The sequence below is a fragment of the Cavia porcellus genome, unplaced genomic scaffold (genome assembly GCF_034190915.1).
Source record: "Cavia porcellus strain 051 isolate PalLab524CR breed Dunkin Hartley unplaced genomic scaffold, mCavPor4.1 scaffold_4, whole genome shotgun sequence".
NCBI classification, from domain to species: domain Eukaryota; kingdom Metazoa; phylum Chordata; class Mammalia; order Rodentia; family Caviidae; genus Cavia; species Cavia porcellus.
Genome location: NW_026947487.1, coordinates 63182368 through 63203760, shown reverse-complemented (window position 1 = coordinate 63203760; position 21393 = coordinate 63182368). Strand labels below are relative to the sequence as shown.

The window sequence follows — 21393 nt, the reverse complement described above, 5'->3', positions numbered from 1 at the left end:
ATGTGAAAACCATTTCATTCTAAAAGCCTAAGCAATTGATACTGCTGGGAAGAACATGGCGGATAGATAGCAGCAGCCTTGGAGGCTCTCTGAAAAATGGCACTTAAAATCCAGGAATGGGGCTGGGCAGGAAGTCCTAGGCAAGGAGGGATATTCTTTGCTGACCGAGGAGCGAACTAAATTAAGAGAAACCAACTGGAAATGCAATTCTGGTGATACAGCAGGAACAGATAAGGTCTTAGCACGGGAGCCAGACCCCGCACTACTGCAAACTGAGATTTGAGTCACCTGCAGCCGCTGTTGCATCCCGATTGGCACATTAGGGAGAGAGGCGTGAAAGCTCGGAGAGTGGAAAGCGCTGGAAGGAGATGGGAGTGGGACTGGCCGGGTGCCCTGCATCAACCTGCAGTGAGTGAGAGAATCAGGACCCATAGAGAAGGAGGCTTCAGCGGAGGACATACTCAGACCGGCAGACTTCCCGGAAGGAGATGCTGCATTGATTTCAGTCACATATCCCCCTCTCAAGTGGGATTGGTGGGGAGTACCTGGCGTGCTAGATGCCGCTAGCTGAGACCCAACAGGCTAGTCCAACTCAGGTCCCAGTGCCTGGAGGTGCACCCTAGTGATGAAGCCTTCAGTAGGTTGACCTGGAGGGGCGGGCCCAACATAGACTGCCCAGGTCTGTGTCTCCCTGGTGCATTGCGGTGAGCAGGAACACCTAGCCAGTGCAATTCAAACAGACTGTGGCTGACAGGGAAGGAAGCTGGGCATCCCATAAATACTTAAATATAAGGAACAAAGAATATGGGAAGAGGGAGAAACAAGAAAGGGTCCTCGGCCCCCAATCCTGAGAAACATGCAATAGCAGACACAGCACCAATAGACATAAAGCACTATCTCCAAAGCCTCATAGATGAGTTCAGGAATGAAGTTATTAATGACGTTAAACAAGACATAAGCAGAATAGTTAGAGAAATGCTAAGCACCGCCCAAGAAAAAACAGATGGTGGAATGGAAGAACAAAAATAAAAGGGGAGAATTGGGGCTGGGGATTTAGCTCAGTGGCATAAGCGCCTGCCTTGCAATCAGGCAGTCATGAGTTCGATCCCTGGTGCCGATAAAAAATGAAAAAAAAAGACAAAAAAGGGAGAATTGTTTCATGCAGAAGATAGAGAAAACATAGAATACGTAAAACAGGTTCAAAGAGATTATCAGGAAACTAAAAACTATCGAAAACTGGCATAAACAGCTTGAAAGAAACTAAGGACAGATTATCTGAACTGGAGGGCAGATTTGTAATATGGGAGCATGAAATGAAAAACTTCTTAAAAATAACAAAAAAACAAACAGTAACAATACAAAAACTAGAAGATGATAAGAGGATCTATAACTTAAGAACATAAAAGAGAAGAAGTGGGGACACAAACAAATAGACTACAAAAGCTATTCACAGAAATAATCCAAGAGAATTTCCCTAATTTGGCAAATGGTAAAGATACTCAGATATATGAGGCATACAGGACTCCAGCCACCTACAACTCAAACAGAGCTACACCCAGGCATATAATAATCAAAATTCCAGAAATCCAATATAAGAACAGAATATTAAAAGCCGTCAGAGACAAGAAACAAATGACTTACAAGGGAACACCCACCAGAATTACAGCAGACTTCTCTGCACAAACCATCAAATCACAAAGAGTGTGGGGGGGAATAATTCAAGCTTTGAAAGATAATAACCTCCAGCCAAAATTGATATATCCTGCATAACTGTCCCTAGAAATTGATGGAAAAACAAGGTGCTTCCAGGATAAAGAGGAACTAGGAGAATTTGCAACCACTAATTCAACTCTACAGAGAATACTGCAGGATAATCTAAAAAAGGAAAATACCAAGATTCCAGAAATAGTGGCAGAGAGGCCACAATGAATGGAGCAGAAAACGAAATGAAGAAGACAAGCTGACAACAAATGACAGAAAAAGAGCTCAACATAAATGAGGCAGAGAAGATTGGAAGGTAGGAACAGCTATTTTGGAGAAAACAAGACATCATAATAGCTAGTGCTGATTTAGTATCATCTTGTTTTGAAGTCCCATCAAACTTGTATTCTTCTGTCTCCATTGGTCTTAAAAGGTTGTATCTTATTGGATTTTATTATATATGATAATATAAGTAAAAACTTTTATAGACAAGGAGTTTATATAGAAATCATTGTTCATTTTCTGTTAATTGGTTCTAAATACCCTGTAATAATATCATTCTCTTGAATGGTTTTATAGTGTCTTGATATGTTTGGTACTACAGTATAAGAAATTATACTCAAAGATTTCAAGGAAAGAGACACTGTGGTAATTATTTTTATATCAGGATATCTTGTGGTGAAACACTATTTTGCTTAAATTGTTATGTTTTGACCTGTGCTGTTCTGTTGTTATGCCCTCTTTTATCTCAATCCCTTTCTTTTTAATTATTTACTTTTTTCTTTTTATTTTTTTTAATTAAGGGAAAAATAAATAAAAAATAGCAGGATACATTTGATTTCCTATTAACTTGATTTGAAATCCTATATTGCCCTCACCATCTTGTTTTGACTGATTTTTCTCTATTCTGCTTTACTTGATAGTACCAAGTTCGAAAGTATAGGCAAAACTGTGAAGACAATAAGAATCATTATGACACCCATTCTGGTTGACTATTATTTTCTTTTAAAATCCTGTAATGTCTCCAATGCTTTGGTTTTTTTCTTTACTGTTTAGTTCCATTTTATTATAACTGGCAATTCTTCTTAAAATAGCAAGAGGCAGTATGGTAACCATTGTTGATCACCTTATATTTTGTTTTTACATTATCTATTATGTCCATCCTTTTGATTTGACTGACTGTGTTCTGATATGTCACATTTAGTTTTACTCTCTTCAAAAAAAGTAATAAGAACTGTGGGAGTAATAAAACCCAAAATGTGTAATTGTCATTGTACAAAAGAAAAGAAAAGAAAGTGCTCTAAAGGTTATAACTGCATATATGTTTAAGTGCATAAGATAGATAATCATATTACTGAGTGTTTTTTGGATCATTGAACAAAACTGTTTGCACTCTCACTGTTTGAAGGTCCACTTTATATGCTTCAATTTTGTAACTTGAACAACTATTTCTAAGATGAGAATATGTAATCTATTAACTAGTGATTTCTTACTGTTTATTTTGTATTACTTGTACCCTTTTTCTGTTTTTTTCCTTTTTCTCCTTAAATAAAAAAATATAATATAAGCAATTATACAGAGTAAAACAAGAATATTCTCTTCACCCCACCCACCACTGTTCTCAAAAGATAGATGTATAAAGTTTAGCATTGTAGCCCCTTTCTTGAATTCTGCCCCAAAATCTTCTTACTGACTTTTTGTCCTGTTTTTATCTTTTTTTTTCTTTGAAACAGGGTCTCAGCATACAGTTCAGACTGGCCTTGAATTTTGTGTAGCCCAGGCTGGCCCAAACTCACAGTGATCCTCTTGCTCCTGCCTCCTGAGTGCTGGGATTACAGGTGTGCGTCACCGTGCCTAGCCTTTTTTGCCCTACCTTTAACCTCTGTCGTTGTTCACAATTTTGTCCCTTGTCCTCTCTTACTTTTTATTACAAGTCCAGTGTACTTGATATAGCTACTAGTAGTGTCTCTCACAGATGACTTCTTTTTTTTGGCAATACTGTGGGTTGAACTCAGGGCCTTTGTAATGGGCTGCAGGTCCAACCCTTCTTATTTTTTATTTTGAAAATATTTCTCACTACGTCACCACATTGCCCAGGCTTTGTTTGAATTTACTAACCTCCTGCCTTAGTCTCCTGACTAGCTGGGATTACTGGCCCATGCCCCAACTCCCAGCACATTGATAATCCTTTTAAGAATCCAATTGGCTCGTAGGTAATCATTTAGTACAGTAGATAACCAGGATCTTACAGTGATTACCAAATGTCAGTGTCTGGTCAAATATCTAAATTAATCAATAAAGAAATTATAGAATTTATTAGCTTTAATTTTTTTGAATCCTTACTTCTTTCCATTTTTTCAGTCTTCACTCTTCATGACATAGGCTTGGAAAGCTTCTTCTTTGATTTATTGACCTCTCAGACATTGATACTGTTGTAGGATATGTTGTAAGCTTCCCCACAAGCACAATTTTGAGCCCAGTGGCTAAATGTCTTAATAGCTCATAGAGAATTAAAGTCACAGCCAGATTGGTAGCAGATGCCTATAACCACACAACTACTTGAGAAACGGAGGCAGGAGAATTACAAATTTGAGCCCAGCCTGGGAAATACTTAGCAACACTCTGTCTAAAAACACTGTTCTAGACTTTTTTTGTTGGGCATGGTTACAGGGTACACTCCTGTAATCCCAGCATTGAGAAGGCAGAGGTAGAAGCATCACTGCAAGTTCGAGGCCAGCCTAGACTACGAAGCAAGACCCTATGTCAAAAAAACAACAAACAAACAAATTTTTAAAGGGTTGGGGAAGTAGCTCAGTGTTCTCTATGTCCAATCCCATCTCTCCCTCCCTCTCCCTTCCCCTCTTCCTTCTCTCTCTCTCTCTCAGACACAAACACATGATGAAAAAAGAAAAAAATCTCATTATACAAAATTTATTTGCCCCAGAAGAATAGTAGGGATATCGTAAGTTAATAAGCTATTTCAGTGAGTGTGACGTCATAAGAATTATAATAGCAATCCAACCAAACTTTTTCATCTTTAATTTTTTTCACAAAAAGACAATGACAGACACACACAACTGTAAAAAATAACAGACATCCAAAGTATATTTGACCCAATTTCCCCCAATGGAGCTATTTGGCAAAACTAGAGCACAAATCACAATCAGAAAATTGACATTAATAAAATCTACAGATCTTATTCACATTTCCCCATTTTTGTAGCTGTTCTAGTTTTGTTACTTGTGGAGTTTCATATATCATAATACCAGGAGGCTATAATATCCATTTCACCATTCAATTAATTAACTTGCAGTAGTTACAGTATGGGAGACTGAACCAGAGCCTTTGCACTGAGCTGTGTCTCCCAATCCTTTTTTGTGTTTTATTTTGAGACAGTCTTTGCTAAATCAATGAATTGCCCAGGCTGAGCTTGAATTTTCCATCCTCCTGCCTCAGCCTCCCAGATTGGTGGGATGCAGGAGTGCCCCACACCATACCAGCTCCTATGCTACTCTTTCTGAACATATCACCTTCAGTCTGTTCCTACCTAACCCTGTGAACACTCAACTGTTCTCCATTTCTAAAAATTTGGTCATCTTAAAATTGTATAAGCATAAATGGTATCATATATCTGTTACCTTTTGCATCTATCCCTATTTTACCCCCACTCAGCATAATTCTGTAGAGATTCATCCAAGTTGCTATATGGATAGATTTTTTTCCTTTTTATTGTTGAGTGGTGTTCCCTGTTCCTCATGCTTCTTTGTGTATTTAAGCCACAGGTCACCTGAAGGTCATCTGGGCAGTTGCTATTCCAGAGCCAGCACAAGTAAAGTTTTGGTGAATGTTTGTGTATAAGTTTACCCATGAACATAATTTTTTCCCTATGAAACTTTTTTTTTTATTTTGAAGGTAGTAAAATACAACAGAACAAGACAGAACAAAGCCAATTGAGACAATGCAGTGAAATTGGTACAGAACTCCACAGTGGTTACCAGGATAACAGTAATAGATATCACAGTATATCTTGTTATCTTCACAATAGTTGTTCTTTCAATCACGTATAGCAAAACAAAATGAAATACAGAACATTATAGAACTTACCAAAACAGAATATTGAATAGAGTAGTACCATTAATCAGAATAAAGCAAAACAGCAGTAAAAATATTTGCCTTCAAAGAGATGGTAGAAGGAAATCCCCTTTATTTGCTATATTGCATATGGTCCACCTCCCAAGAGATGCTCAGATCTCTGGTTCCCATTTGCTAATGGTGGGGTGGGGGAGTAGGATGTTTGACTCTCAGCCCGTGAACTGGTAGGCTCACTATTGCTTAGCAGGGAGGCAGGCTGGTTGCTTTGTTTCCTAGCATCCTAAGTTCCAACATGGTGCGGATCTCAGGAGACATTGGTGGTTTTCTCCCGGAGGGGCTGCAGCCTGCCACACCATAGTCGCTTACCAGGGAAGGGAGCTGATTACTTCCATGAACATAATTTTTAGTTCCTTTAGGATAAATGCCCAGGAGTGCAGTTACTGAGTAGAATAATTGCAAGTTTTGCTCCTTAGGCATTGACCAAGCAGTATTCCAGAATAGTTGTTCTGTTTTACATCACCACAAGCAACATATGATAGACGCCTATTATAACTTATAACTAGATGTCCCCCAAAAGCCTCATGCGCTCATAGACCCAGTAACTAGATCAGGCCACTGATTGGTTTAGCACAGTTCTGGGTGTGGGTGATAGGTTTACTGAAGAGAGAAGGCCACCACTGGTATGGGTGGCACCAACCAATAGGCTTATAGCCTAGATGGAATAAAAAAGAAAGGAAGTATCACTGCTAGCTACCTCCTGCTTGTCACACTATGGACTGTTTCTCTTCTGTGATACCCTTCTGTTATGCTGTCCTCCCCTGGAACCAGCCAACTATAGACTAAATCCTCTCCAAAATGTGAGCCAAAAGAAACTTTTCCTTGAGCTGGGCGTGGTGGCTCATGCCTGTAATTCCAGCACTTGGGAGACTGAGACAGGAGGATTGTTGTGAGTTCGAGAGCAGCCTGGGCTACAAAGTGAGCTCAAGTCCAGCCTGAACTGCATAGCGAGACGGTCTCAAAAAGACAAAAAAAGAAAGAAAGAAACATTTCCTCCTTTAATTTTTGAGTACCTGACATTTTGCTCCAGAAATGAGAAAGAAACCCAGACAATGCCCTCTGTTATGGTTAATACCTTGTGTCAACTTAAAAGTTTAGAAGTTTTTTGTTTTGTCTTTTTTGTTTTTATCAGTACCATGGATCGAACTCATGACTGCCTGCTTGTAAGGCAGGCGCTTATGCCACTGAGCTAAATCCCCAGCCCTGAAAGTTTAGGAGTTTAACTGAAAGACTCAACAGGAAGCAGGGTTCTTACTTTGTAAATAGCCTCATCCTGTACGAAAGAGGGCAAGGAGATTTTGTGAGTGCTACACCCACCCTGAAGTTGAGGAGGTGGCCCCTGTACACTATGAGGGAGAAGAAGAGATTTCTTTCTTCAGTTTGCTCTGGCTGCTGCCTTGAAATGTTGCCCCTGTGCCACCCTGCCTCGGAGCCAGCTAATTACAGACTGAAACCTCTATAAATGGTGAGCTAAGCAAACCTTTCTTTCCTTCATTTTGGGTGTTGAGTGTTTTGTTCCAGCATCAAAAGGAAAGCAACCAAGATACCCTCTCTTACAGACTTGTCAGGTGTGCTATTGCCACTATTTTTTAAATTTTACCCAATCTGACAGGTGTGTAATGATACCTAGTTATAGTTTTAGTATGCATTTCCCTAATGGCTCGTGATAGCAACATCTTGACAGTGCTTACTTGTCCTCCTTATTATCTCTCTCGATGAAATATCATCAGGACTTTGGGCCTATCTCTAAAATTTAATTGTTTGTCTTTCACGGATGAAATTTAGGAGGTCTTTATATGTTCTAAATACTAGTCCTTTATCCTTTGTTTTTGTTTGTTTTGTTTTTTTGGTTTGGGTTTGTTGCTTAATTTGTTTGTTGTGTTTCTTTCTTTTTTTTTTTTTTTTTAATCGGTACCAGGGATCGAACTCAGGACCGCCTGCTTGCAAGGCAGGTGCTTATGCCACTGAGCTAAATCCCCAGCCCCCTTGTGTATTTTGAGACAGGATCTCACTGTGTAGTTTAGGCTGGCCTTGAGCTCCCTACATAGTATAGACTTCTCTCAAACTTGGAGTGATTCTCAGTCTGCTGAGTTCTGGGATTACAGGCGTAACACCACCACCCAGCTTGGTCCTTTTTCTTATATGTATTTTACAGATACTTTCTCTAATTCTGTTGTCTGTGTTTTCATCCTCACACAAGCTTTCAGGAATGAAAATTTTAATTTTGAAGAAATTTAATATCAGAGATCTGGCCAAGATTCAGGATGATTGCCTGTATCAAGAGTATGGTGAGAGCTGAGAGTAGTGGCTCACGCCTGTGATCCCAGCACTCGGGAGGCTGAGGTGGGAGGATCATTGCAAGTTCAAGACCAGCCTGGGCTACAAAGTGAGCTCAAGGCCAGCCTGAACTGCATAGCGAGACCCTGTATGGTGTGAGGGCAAAATGAGAAACAGAGACAAAGGACCAAGATAGTCACACTCCAAGACAACCACTACTTATTGGGTGTGTACAGTGAGAGGCAGGCTGGTGGGAGAGTGAAAATTAGTGGAAGACTCAGAGGTCTATGAGTCAATGGGCAAGTATAATTTTGGGACATCTCAAGAAGGCAGAGATGATCTTATGCTAAGAAGGAACTTGCCCTGCATGCTTTTTAAGTTTAGTGGTCTTAGTTTAGTATTAGTGGGTAGAAGAGGATGGCCCATCCCTAAAGAGTTAGTAAGAAATCTCAAATGAGTGATACCGGTAACCCCAAGTCTTCATTTATATCAAAAGGATGCAAAATTAGACATTGTGAGCTTGTGGCCCTAGCAGTTTTTTGTTTTTGTTTTTGTTGTTTTTGTCTTTTTCCTTTTTATTGGTACCGGGGATTGAACTCACAACTGCCTGCTTGCAAGGCAGGTGCTTATGCCGCTGAGCTAAATCTCCAGCCCCCTGTCTCAAGATTTTAAAAAAACCTAATTGCTCTATTTTTATGTGTCATTTTTTCATAATCTGTTAAGGGAAGAATTTGAAATAAGTAGCCAACATTTTAAAAATATGTACATTTCTGATTAAATCTATTTTAAGTAACAATATAGCTTTTAAAACAGTAAAATGCAAAGAATGCTTCTAAACTTCAATCACAGGATAGCTTTGTGCCAGGGGCATATCTCAATGGCAGAGCACATGCCTTGCATGTATGAAACCATGGTGTTTGAGCCCCAGCACTACAGAAAAGGAAAAATAGTTTTGACGACAAGTGGTAGCACTCATCTGTAATCCCAGCTATGTGGAAGACTGAGTCAGGAAGGCTGCATGTTTGAGCTCATGCTGAGCAATTTAGTAAGATCCTGTTTCCAAATAAAAAATGAAAAGATCCAGAGGTGAAACTCAATGGTAGATCCCTAGTACCAAAACAAAACAAAAACTCAGCTTTTATATTTTAAACATTTCCAACCTTCCTGATCCTTGACTTTCTGATCTGCCTTGTGTGCCTCATATGAAAAAAGAGGCTTGGAATGGTTCATTTCTACTATCCTTGAGAAGAAAAGTATGTTTGGAATACCTACCTATCAAAGAGTCACGTTCCACTTGATTGATTTTATCAAAATACTTCTGGCTGGAAAAAAAAAAAACATATAGAATGAATAGTAACAACAGCAGCAGGCTCCCTGTTACGCATGTACCCCACAGATGAATGCAGTGCTGGTGTTGATCTGCTGAGGTAGCCTTGCACTCCACAAAGGCGCAGAGCCCAGCAAGGCGGCCTGGTATAGACACAGGTCGCAGGTCTGGCTTCCTTCCCAAGATGTCTGCACTTCTGATCCACTGGCTACAAATGTGGGAGCTCCAAACAGCCCCATAAAGTTTGGAACCAAGAGATGAGGGGTAGAGTAAAAAGAATGAAGATGTGTCATGTCCATGGACAAACTCCCCACAAGGAATGTGATCATCATGTACTGCAAACACGAACTAATAAAAAAAGAACTCAAAAATGGTCTGTCAGTATCAAATAGCTTGCAAAATTCAGGTAAGCATCATATTCGGTATTCAAGTGTTGTTAAAAAGGATATGAATCGGGTGGGGATTTAGTTTCAGTGGCATAAGTGACTGCCTTGCAAGCGGGTGGTCAAGAGTTCGATCCCCAATACTGATTAAAAAAAAATTAGAAAAAAAAGGATATGAATCAGAACCAGCCAAATGAAAAACATAAAGGGAGTGGTCTAGGAGGCTCCCAAGCACAAAGCTGTACCCTCCTGGGTGTGTCACCCTATATATTTGATGTCTTCACCAACAGGAAGATGAGAAGTATAAAACAAAGGAGGCCCTTATTCGAGAACATGGAGAGAGAAAACCAAAATCCCGGACCGCTGGAGTCCGGCTTTCTCTCTGGTGGACACGTGGCGTGGTGGGTATATAAGTAGCCTCAGTTTGGAGTGGAACCTAAGGGGGCATTAGGGATGCACGGGTAGCCCATTGGTCTTTGTTTGGTGCCATAGGTAAATTCCTAGGGGCGGGGAAGATGGAGTCTCAGGTAAATTCCTAGGGGTGGGGGAGATAGGAGCTCCTTGGTTCTGCCTCTAAGGCTTCACTGGCTAGTTTCCTGTCTGGGCCAAAACTCTTTCATATCCCATCTTATGATTATTATTCTGAAAAGGGGCAAAGATTTCTCTCTTTAACTGATTCCTGCTGGCAGAGAGCGTTGTACTAGAGTCTAGGGGAGTCGACAGGATGACAGTTTTTTTCTTACTTTTTTTTTTTTGTCTTTTTCCTTTTTATTGGTACCAGGGATCGAACTCACGACTGCCTGCTTGCAAGGCAGGCGCTTATGCCACTGAGCTAAATCCCCAGCCCCGACAGGATGACAGTTGATGCCCAGGTAGACGCTGGTGCCAGGTTTTTTAGCCAGGACAACTTCACTGGTGAATGCACGTATGTTAGACTGGAAAAACAAAGAGACAAGATGTTATGAGGAGACATGACACTGTCATATTTAAGGACCCAGGTGGGGTAAAAGGAAAAATGCCTTTGATATAGACATGTCATTATATCAGGACTACATTGAGGTAGGATCATTGTCATGGTGAGGTAGAATTCTGAAAAATAAGTGTGTGGTTAGGAGGAGTGAAGTTATGAGAGGTGCTTACACCCCCATCTGAAAGGGTAAAAGTTAAAAAGGTAGGTAGGTAAGGCTTGTCTCTGGTATGCATGATGTTGGAGTCTGTAGGAAATACTGTTAAGAGCCCTGCTGTAAAAATGATCATTAATAGAACGTAAGAAACTAGGAACCAAAGTGGATAACAAAACATGACTTAACCTGTTAACTGTGCTGCGAGACCTTCATGAAACGGAGACCGGTGGGCGACAGAAGATGTGATGACCACTCAGAATGATCAGATTTAGGGCTGGGAGGGCACCTCTTAGCCTGAGTGATGTGAAACTGGGATGGGAGTCCAGCAACTTTGACCGCTGTAGGGATCATCAAGTAGACCAAATAGGGGCCACCTTGGTTCTAGAACATTTGAGATAAATTAGATCTCCTGGGGATATGGGAGGATCTGGTTTGGCCTCTCCAGAGGGTTGTGGAAGGCAGAGATCAGCATGTTGTTGCAACAAATGTCGGAGGAAGGAGAGGACTGGAACATGGTCAGCAAGGGGAGGGAGATTTTGGGGAGTAGGAAGATTGTGGAGTAAGAATGGCCTGCCGTACATAAGTTCAAAAGGACTTAAGAAGATAAGAGCCTGGGGGAGTGCCCTGAGCTTGGCTAAGGCTAAGGACAAAAGTTGAGGCCAAGGTTAGTATAGTTCTAAAGTGAGTTTTGTAAGGTGTGTCTTTATGAGGCCATTTGCCTTTTTTACTTTCTCTGAGGATTGTGGATGGTATGGGATGTGTAGGTGCCAGCTGATGTGTAAGCTTGAGGATACCTGTTGAGTGATCTGAGAAATAAAGGCGGGACCATTATCTGACTGAATACTCTGAGTTAGACCAAACCTTGGAATGATTTCTTGTTATATGACTTTGGTAACTACATCAGCAGTTTCCCTGGTTGTGGGAAAGGCTAGGTGAGAAGATATTTGAGAGTTTTGTGGTGGGGCATGTGTGTAAAATCTGTCAGTCCTGACCAGGGGTGTGTACTCAAAACTGATGGGTAGGAAAGGAAGGGCATGCCATACATCCCTGAGGAGAGGTCCTAGCACAGAGATAACAGGTGTGAGTAATCTTAAGAATGATAGCTTTTAGAGAAGGGTGTGTGACTATTGGGGCTAAGAGTTTGTATAGGGCCTGTGATCCTATATGAAAACAGTTGTGTAAGTCAGTGATGATGTCTAAGGCCTGTTGATGTGAGAGAACAAGTTTAGATCCCTGAAAAATCCATCCCTGAGTGTTTTGTGTGTAACCTGGTTTATGAAGTAGCTGTAACTGCTCTGGTGAATAATTAGGCTCAGGTAGACTGTTTGGGACTAATGGGAGAAGATGAGAAGGGCAGGGCCCTTGTGCAGCTAACTTGGCTTGTGAGTCTGCAAAGGCATTGCCTTGAGCAATAGGATCTGTAGAGTTCTGGTGTCTCTACAATGAATAACTGCTGCCTGCTTTGGAAGTTGGGCTGCCTCTAGAAGTTTAAGGATAAGGGGAGCATTAATGATGGGGATTCCCTGAGTGGTAATAAAACCCCGTTCTTGCCAGGTAGAGGCATAAGAGTGTAAAATGCTAAATGTATACTTTGAGTCAGTGTATGTATTTATAATCTTGTCCTTTGCTAATGTAAGAGCCCTTGTAAGGGCAATAAGTTCTGCCCTCTGCGATGAGGTGCCAGGTGGCAGTGGATTTGCCTCTATAACTTTCGACTGGTTAACTATTGCGTATCCTGCCTTCTTTTGGTTGTCTGTGTTTGTGGAACTGCCATCTATGAACCATGTGTCAAAGGCTGAAGAGAGAGGTGTGCTACTAATGTGAGGGAAAGGGGTTGGAGTCATCTGTAAGAATTCAATACAGTCATGGTGAGTATGGCCCTCTGAAGTGGGAAGTAAGGTTGCTACATTAAGAGGACCACTAGTTGCAATAGAGATGCAAGGGTCTTGAGAGAGAGCTAAGTGTACCTGTTGAAGGCAAGAAGGGGTCATTAGGGCAGGGAGCACCTTATGTGAGATAAGCTCACATAGGTGATGAGGTGAGTGTACTGTAATAGTTTGCCCTAATGTAAACTTAGCTTCCTGTGTCAGGGGGGCTGCAGCTGCAAGAGCTCAGAGACAAGGAGCCCATCCTTTTACTGTGTGATCTCTTTTGACAAGTAAGCTACTGCTTGAAAAGAAGGTCCCTTTTTGTGTCCTAGTATACCTATAGCATTGTGGCCCTGAGAAGTGGTGTATAGGGTGAAAGGTTGGGTGGGATCAGGAAGGGTAAGAGCTGGAGCTTTTAGGAGAGCCTCTTTTAATTTATAAAAGGGGCATGTATGGGCCTAGTAGGGTCCAGGGATTCTGATAAGTGACCCTTAGCAGCCTTGTAGAGGGGTTGAGCTAGGGCTGCAAAATTAGGAATTCAGAGATGAAAGAAATTAGCTAAACCTAGAAAAGATATAACCTGTTGTTTAGTTGTAGGCACCTGGAGATCACGAAGAATTGCCTTATGATTTGAGGTGATAGAATGAGTGGTGGGAGTGAGATCGAGACCTAGGTATTTGACTTTTGTGGAGGCTATCTGTGCTTTAGCAGGAGAGACCCTGTATCCACAAATAGCAAGGAAATTAAAAGAAGACTGGATGAATGGTGTATGGTTAACATATGGGATGGAGAACATAACAGAAGGTCATCTATGTATTGAAGAAGAACACTAGATTTGAGATCAAGTTCTGTGAGGTCAGTAGCGAGAGTATGACTAAAGAAGTGGGAACTATCTCTGAACCCTTGGGGGAGCACTGTCCAAGTAAGTTGTTGAGACCTGAGAGTGTCTCGGTTAGTCCATGTAAATGCAAAGAGGTCTGGCAATCAGGGTGTAGGGGGATAGTGAAGAAGGCATCTTTAAGATCTGTAACTGTAAAGTGAGTGGTGGAGGGAGGGATATGAGAGAGCATGGTATAGGGATTTGGCATGACTGGGTGAGTTGGGGTAACAGCACTGTTGATTACCCTAAGGTCCTGTACCAGGTGATAGGACCCATCAGGCTTGAGTACCAGGAGAATGGAAGTATTGTGGGGTGAATGGGTAGGTTTAAGAAAACCATTGTCCAAAAAGCGCTTAATTATGGGTTTAAGTCCCCTTAAATGTTGGGGAGCTATGGGGTATTGGGGAACACAGGGAAAAATAGAGGGATCCCTGAGACGGATTAGAACAGGCATAGCATGTGTAGTAAGAATGCCATTGGAGGTGTCCCAAACTATGGAATCGACCAGAGGAGGAGGAAGGGGAGGGAATGGCTTTGCGATGCATTGTGAGGCTGTTTGGAGGATTAGGGCTGTGGGGAGAGAGAAAGTAAAGGAGAAGTTAAGCTTTTGAAGACGGTCTCTACCTAAAAGAGGTGTGGGACATGTTGGGATTACTAGGAAGCTATGGGTAAAGAAAGAGTCTGGAATCGACATGGGACAGGCCCAGTTTGCAAAGGCTGGGTAGGCTGGCCATCAACGCCCACAACAGAAATCAAGGACTTGCTACAAGGTCCTGAAAATTCAAGAAGTACACTATAAGTCGCCCCCGTATCTACAAGCAGAGATATTATCTTAACTGAGGCCTCCAGTGAGACTTGGGGCTCTGAAGGTTTTATACAGGCTCCATTAAAAGCATAAACTGAATCAGTGTTCATCAGTGGGAATGAACTCAATTCCCAGTTTGGTTTCCCTCCCTTCCCTCCCAGGAGACTGCGAAATCCACAAGATTCCAAACACTAACATGTTAATCACACATCCAATCCCCTCCCTAAAGCTATCTTGGGTTCCCACTGAGAGTCAACTCAATGCTACCAACTGGATCAGCTGTAATCCCAGAAGTTTGTAAATATGAAAGACACTCGTTACTTGGGAAAGTTTGACGGTTTAGAATTCCTTCTCTTCCAGGAATCAAGGACAAAGCCAAATTCTGTGTGTTTTGTTTTGTTTTGTTTCTTGACAGGATCTTGCTATATAATTTAGGCTGGTCTTGGACTCCTTATGTAGCCCAGACCTAAACTGGTGGCAAAGCCTCCCAACTGCCACCACACCTGGCTGTTCAAATTGTTTATATAACTACTAAGAAGAAATGAAAACAAAAATCGTGCAAGAATTAAAACAGAAGCACTAAATCTGCTGGAAGACAAAGTAGGTAGAAATCTTGGAGTCATAGGAGTAGGTAGAGAATTCATGAGCAAAAATTAAACTGCATGAGAAATACTTCCCAGAATCAATAACTGGGAACATGTCTTATTAAAAAGTTTTTGTATGTTGAAAGAAATCTCCAGCATAGTGAAAAGAAAACCCACAAATTGGGAAAAAATTTTAGCCAACTGTGCCTCAAAGGACTTCTGTCTAGAACATATAAAGGATTTTAAAAAATCTGATCCCCAAAATTCAAAGACCCAATCCAAAAATGAGCATCTGAGATGAATACAGAGTTCAAATGGCAAATGAATGCATGAAAAAATGTTCAGCATCATTGGACATTAGATGCTGTAACCCAATGCAGCTCCTGAGTTCTTGGGGTTAAGGACCAGCGAGAGGATGAGAAAAATAAAGAAGAGACAAAGCTAGGGTCAAGTGGAGCTCTTATCCTCCTGATGGGAGGAAAGGAACTACTCAACCACTGTAGTACCTTTATTTATATTCCGGGAAAGATGATGTCAATTTCAGCCCCTCTGCCTAGCAGCCCATTGGGTGGCAGGCCCAGGTCTCCTGCCTTCTTGGGCTGGAACAGCTTGTTTAGGTGGCTTGTTTTGAGTGCTCTGTTTTTTCTGGGCTAGCCTTGCTTTAGTCCCACACATGTGACCAATCTCCACCTTAAATGGCTCCCTAGAATTAGAGAAATGCAAATTAAAACTACACAAAGATTCCATCTCACTCCAGAAAGAATGGCCAGGATAAAGAAAACTATCAACAACAAATGCTGGAGAGGCTATGGGGGGAAATGAACTCTTCTGCACTGTTAGTGGGCGTGTAGACTGGTGTAACCACTGGGGAAGTCAGTCTGGAAATTCCTCAAAAACCTGGGATTGGAAGTCCCATTTGACCCAACTATTCTACTTGTGGGCATATTCCCAGAAGAACTGAAAACATAATATCACAGCGATGTATGTGCACCCATGTTTATAGCAGCACAATTTGTAATAGCCAGATCTTGGAAACAACCTAAATGTCCATCAAAAAGTTGTGATATTTTTATACAATGTACTATATAGAATGATCACTTTAGGGATTTAGTGTAGCAGCATAAACGCCTGCCTGGCAAGCACAAGGTTGTGAGTTCAATCCCAGTACCAAAAAAAAAAAAAAAAAAAAAAAAAAAAAAAGAATGATCACATTGAGATATTTATAAATAAATGGATGCAACTTGAGACCACACTCATAAGTGAAATAAATCAAACTCACATGTATAAATGCATATAGTCTCTCTAGTGTAAGAAATGGTAAGAGTACATAAGATACAAACTCCCCAATAAATACAGTGAAAGGATAAGAATCTGGTCAAAGGCAGAAAAATAATATCTTAGGGAAAAGGAGGAAAAATAAATGGAAGGGAAAAGAAAAAATATCTAAAATTATAAACATATTTAGGATAGCTAAAATGATTGTGCTACAAATTCTATAAGTTCTTAGAATAAAACAGTTAACATTCATAGGGTTGAAACAATTTTCCATGCTAGTGTCTGGTGATTAAGGAACTCTTGAAAATCATTACATAAAATAACAACCCTAGTTGTGCTCCTACCACCTTGTTTTGAAGGCCTATATCGTCATTGTTTTGGGCTCTTTGCTATTGTTATTAGTTGTCTTTTTTGTTTTGTGTTTTTCTAGTAATTTGGTTTGGTTTGGTTTGGTTTTCCCTCTAATACAGAAAGGATAGGTGTATATATATACAGAGGCTTATACATGCATAGAACTTCTCCTAAAGTTTACAAGAATCGATTATATTACATGTGATGAAATGAACAACTACTTTGAAGAAAAAAAGACATTCTGGTATCCATTACTGATTCTGTATCATCATGCTGTGAAACCCAGTAATGCTTTTATTCTTTGTTCAGAGTGATTTTAGTCTGTTTTGTTTTGTTTAATTTCAACATACATGAAGGTATTGACAGCTATTTTGAAGAGAACAAGAGACATTATGGCAGCCATTGTTGATTTTCCTAGTCTGGTTTTGAAGGCCTATAATGTCTTCATCACTGTTCTGATCAGTTTAATACTACTTTGTTTTGTATGAATTCATTGTGTGTGAAGATATGAACAACTATTTAGAAGAAAACAAGAGACATTTTGGTAGCCACTGGAGATCTGTTGTTTTGCTTTGAAATCTGTGTCACTTACATTGTTTTATTCTGATCTGCTTCGGTCGATTTCTGTTTAGTTTTCTCCTCCTTAAAGTAAAAAAAAAAAATTGTGCATGAATGTTAATGAAGCGTTGTCTGTAATAAACAAGAAGAGGAAATAATCCAAGTGTCCATCAACCTTGAATGCATAAAGTACACTGAGATATATCCAGGCAGTTAAGGCATAGATCAGTGGTGAAATCTTTGCCTAACATGCAGGAGGCCCTGGGTTCAATTCCAAGTATGGCAAAATGAAGAATAAATAAAGAATTGAGTGTAGTGGTCCACACCTGTAATTCTAGCACTGTGGGAGACTGAGTCAGAGGAATCTCAAATTTGAGCCCAACCTCACCAATTTAGTGACTTAGTGAGATTCAGTCTCACAGTAAAAAATAAAAAGACCCATTTGATAGAGTTATTTCCAAAAGATGAAAAATATTAACAAAAGATGAGAAATATAAAATAAAAAGCGGCCTTTATTCTGAGAACACGGAGAGAGATGACCAGCACCCCCACTGCTGGCGTCCGGTGATCTCTCCGGCGGACACGTGGCGTGGGGGCCTGTAAATAGCCTCGGTTTGGGGTGGAACCTAAGGCGGGCATTAGGGATACACAGGTAGCCCATTGGTCCTAGGTTTGGCGCCATATGTAAATTCCCAGGGGCGGGAAGATGGCGTCACAGGTAACTTCCTAGGGGCAGGGCAAGATGGGGCTTCCTGCTTCTGGTTGTGGCTTTCCTGGCTACAGAGTCCTGTCTGGGCCAAAACCTTTCACCATTAATGTGGTTTGGTGTCAAAAAATATATATATAGTTCTGTGTGAAGTCTTATCGGTTCAGTTTCTGATATTGAAGTTATACTACAAAGTAACTGTAGTAAAATCAACATGGTACTGGAATAAAAACAGAGCTGAATATCAGTGGAATAGATTAGAAGATACAACCACAACTACAAACACACTCAACCACCTTACCTTTGATAAAGGGGCCAAACATATTCACTGCAAGAACAACAGTCTCTTTATAAATGGTACTGGAAAAACTGGCTCTCCATATGCCGAAAACTAAAACTAGACCCATGCCTATCACCATATACTAAATTAAAATCTAAATGGATCAAAAATCTGAATATTAAAACAGGAACACTAAATCTATTGGAAGACAAATTCGGTAAAAACCTTGAAGACATAGTAGGTAGAGAATTCATGAACAGGAATCAAACTGCACGGGAAATACTCCCCAGAATCAATAACTGGGATCATGTCTTATTAAAAAGTTTCTGCACATCAAAAGAAATCTCTAGCATAGTAAAAAGAAAACCCACAAACTGGGAAAATTTTTAGTGAATTGTCCCTCAGACAAAGGACTTCTGTCTAAAACATATAAAGAATTTAAAAAATCAGACACTCAAAATCCAAAGATCCAATCCAAAAATGGGCATCTGAGATGAACACACAGTTCTCAGATGAAGAAATACAAATGGCAAATAAATACACGAGAAAATGTTCATCATCATTACTCATCAGAGAAATGCAAATTAAAACCACACTGAGATTCCATCTCACTCCTGAAAGAATGGCCAGGATCAAGAAAACCACCAACAACAGTCTCTGGCTTTGAAGAAAAGCAGTGTATGCATACATTTCCGAGGTTCCCAAGATCACCCCCGTATTTGATGGCTCACTAGAAGGAATCTCAGGACTCAGCATAGGGCCATACCTGTGTGTGACTCAGACTTCTTACAGCAAAGGGTGCAGATCAAAGGATCAGAGGCCAAAAGGACTGGGGATTGGGGGGATCAGGAGAGAACAGCACCAGCTAATCATCCTATTCCAGTGGGGTACCCCAGGGCAAGGCTGTGCCCTCCAGGAGCCTGTGGGAAAGATGCAGGGGAATCATTAGCCCCTCCTGCCCGGCTTCCCCTGGGGCTGACCTGTAGCAATCATCACATAGCACATCTAGATTGCATTCTTATGCAAAGAAAGTGTGGGAAGAGCTTCAACCAGAGTGTAACACAGCAGGTTAAGGCAAGGTAAACCCTAGGGAAAAGTGAGAATCTTCCAAAATCCTCCTTTTCCCGCTGAGCAGGCTGCTCTAACATTAGCAATCTGAAACTTACTGTGTTAATGCTGTTTCGCACAGCATACAATGGAATATTATTCAGCAATCAAAGGGCGTCAAGTACTGATACCTGCTACACCGGTGGAAGAGTATGGAAAGCATTACATCAAGTAAAAGAAACAAAGGCCGGGTGTGTTGGCAAAGTGAGGGAACTCCTAACTCCCACTATTTACTTTCTTCTTTGTCCCTTTCTCTTTGAAACTCCCCCCACCTCAACTGTAGTCTTAAAAACTTTACTATTTTATAGTCTGTAGATTATAGCTTAGGTGCTTGGCTAGCAATTAGACTTTGAACAGCAAGTGAACTTTGGCCAACCTCCTCCAAGGCCTCCTTCCCCTTAATTGGCCATAAAAACTATGAAAAGGAGAACAACCCTGTTTATCTCCAGGTGACCAAACTGCTCAGTGCCCACATTCTGTGTGTCAATTAACCCGATGTGTAAGACTGTCTGGTAACATTCCAAAGCAATGATAGTGTTGCAAAAAGGTGGTATCCAGGGCAACCCATTGGGAACCCCTCTGTCTGTGGGTCTGTCTGTCCCTCTCACATAGACGCTATCTCTCTCTCTCTCTCTCTCTCTCTCTCTCTCTCTCTCTCTCTCTGTGTGTGTGTGTGTGTGTGTGTGTGTGTGTGTGTGTGTGTGTGTATTATCCGTGGTAACTCCCTGACCTTGTGGACTCATATAGGGGTATATAAGGAAAGAGAACAAGGAAATCAGGGCCAGCCAGCAGCTTCAATGCTGCAGCTTTTGAAATAAATCTCTCTTGGGGCTGGGGATTTAGCTTAGCGGCATAAGCGCCTGTCTTGCAAGCAGGCAGTTGTGAGTTCAATCCCTGGTACCGATAAAAAGGAAAATGACAAAAAAAAAAAAAAAAAAAAAAAAAGAAAGAAATAAGTCTCACTTGTTTCTCAAATCTCGGTTTCTCTGTGGGTGACTTTCTGAAGTGGGCTGTTACAGCACAACACTTAGGAGGCTGAGGCAGGAGGATCACTCTGTGTTTAAGGCCAGTCTGGGCTACGTAAGGAGACCTTGGACCTTCCCCAAAAAAGGGAAGAAAGGAGGAACCAAAGGCCACATGCTGTAGGACTCCATGCATATGAAGTACCCACAATAGGAGAATGCATAAAAACAGAGAAGCGCAGTGCTTGCTGAGGGCAGGGGGGTTAGAAGGTAATGGGGAGCAGTTGTGATGGGCAGAGGGCATTTTTGAGTGTTTTCCCTAAGTGCTGAGAACTGAACCTATGCTCTTACATGCTAAACACACACCCTACCCCCACAGTATACCCCAGCAAACTGTACATTTTAAATGGATGAATTGTGTGGAATGTAAATTTTGTCCCAACAAAACTGTTAAGTAAAAAAAAAAAACATTGAAGTAGTTGCTTATTTTATTTTATATTTTGGTGTATTTTGTGTCTGGGGGATGAGTTTGGAAATCAAACCCAGGGGCTTGCTTACACCAGCCAAGTCTCTAGCACTGAGCACATCCCCAGTCCACTTACTGCTTTGTTTTTGAGATAGAGTCTCACTATGTGGCCCAGGCTAAACTCAAACTTAGTCATCCTCCTGCCTCAGCCTCCCAAATGCTTGAGTTACAGGATGTACCATCATGCCTGCTGCCAGGCATTCATTTTAGTATGTTTGAAGGTAACTCTGTCTTCCCTTCTTGTTTACTTTAGTAACATAAATTCAAAAATATTTGTGAAAAAAAATCTCAAAAGAAGAATGTAGTTATTTGAGGTATTACGCTTTCTTGCTGAGCTTCTAGAAATCTTCAACTTACTATATCATTTTTATTGATAAAGTCCATATTTTTAATGATTAAGTCAGCCATTTAAGGAGTGTGCACCACCACTGGACACCAACAGGGGTTACATTTTCTCCAAAGGAGAGAAATGCTCTCAGGTATTTGTGTTAATAGCTGCTAGGCAACCTCTGTCTCATTTCTGCCCAGTG

General features: G+C 40.9%; 1 long non-coding RNA gene across 1 annotated transcript; it reads right to left on the bottom strand.

Moving 5' to 3' along the window:
- Positions 1–15610: 15610 nt before the first annotated feature.
- On the bottom strand, positions 15611–19533 carry LOC134475607 (uncharacterized). The gene is made up of 4 exons (XR_010046788.1): positions 19435–19533; positions 19035–19188; positions 17317–17366; positions 15611–15801 (listed from the first exon to the last, which is right to left on the bottom strand). It is a non-coding gene; the product is annotated as an uncharacterized LOC134475607 (long non-coding RNA).
- Positions 19534–21393: the final 1860 nt, after the last annotated feature.